The sequence below is a fragment of the Frankliniella occidentalis genome, unplaced genomic scaffold (assembly GCF_000697945.3).
Source record: "Frankliniella occidentalis isolate FOCC.00 unplaced genomic scaffold, Focc_3.1 Scaffold317, whole genome shotgun sequence".
Classification (NCBI taxonomy): Eukaryota; Metazoa; Arthropoda; class Insecta; order Thysanoptera; family Thripidae; genus Frankliniella; species Frankliniella occidentalis.
The window spans coordinates 181,811-182,402 of NW_026267442.1; the positions used below are offsets into that span (position 1 = coordinate 181,811).

The following is a 592-nucleotide window of genomic DNA, read 5'->3' on the forward strand; positions in this document are numbered from 1 at the left end:
CTAAAACGTAAGCTACAGGGGGAGTATAGTGACCTGACTCCTTAAATCGTTTTAGTCTACAATACTCAGTCTTCATATCAACAAAAGGGTCCTCAACAACATCGAACATTTTTTTAATGTCAGTTATAACTGATATATCAGCCTTACAATCATACAGAGCTTTGAGACACTTTTCTTTGACTGCACTAAGGTAGCCACTACTCAAGAATAAATCAGTATCATCAATTACATTCTGAACAAGATTACGAGGGAAATTCGTCTTTTTGTAGAGTTTTGCAGTGAATGCCTCAGCTTGAGCTTTAACAGCGCTTTGCAAGTCTTCAAGAGATATCTCTGCTGACACAGAATTTTCAGTCTCATTCTGTTCAGTCTTATTCTGTTCAGTTTCAGCTAGAGGTTTATACAAATCTTCACTTCTTACGGGGCTCTTGCCAACTGTGTGTTTACTCTGACTGTTAGAGTAAGGTAAACTAAGAGGAAGGGCATGCACTTTAACTAAATGTGCTGAAAAACTCTTTGAAGAATCGAAGCTCATTGCACATAAGGGGCCATCCATAAAGGACCGTCCGGTCGTTTTTGCCAAAAATGACCC

At 39.0% G+C, this 592-nt stretch overlaps 1 protein-coding gene across 1 annotated transcript in view; it reads left to right on the top strand.

The window, feature by feature from the left end:
* LOC113207106 (juvenile hormone esterase-like) overlaps positions 1-592 on the top strand; it is a gene marked incomplete at its 3' end in the record, with an annotated part of 16,853 nt that overhangs the window by 13,323 nt on the left and 2,938 nt on the right.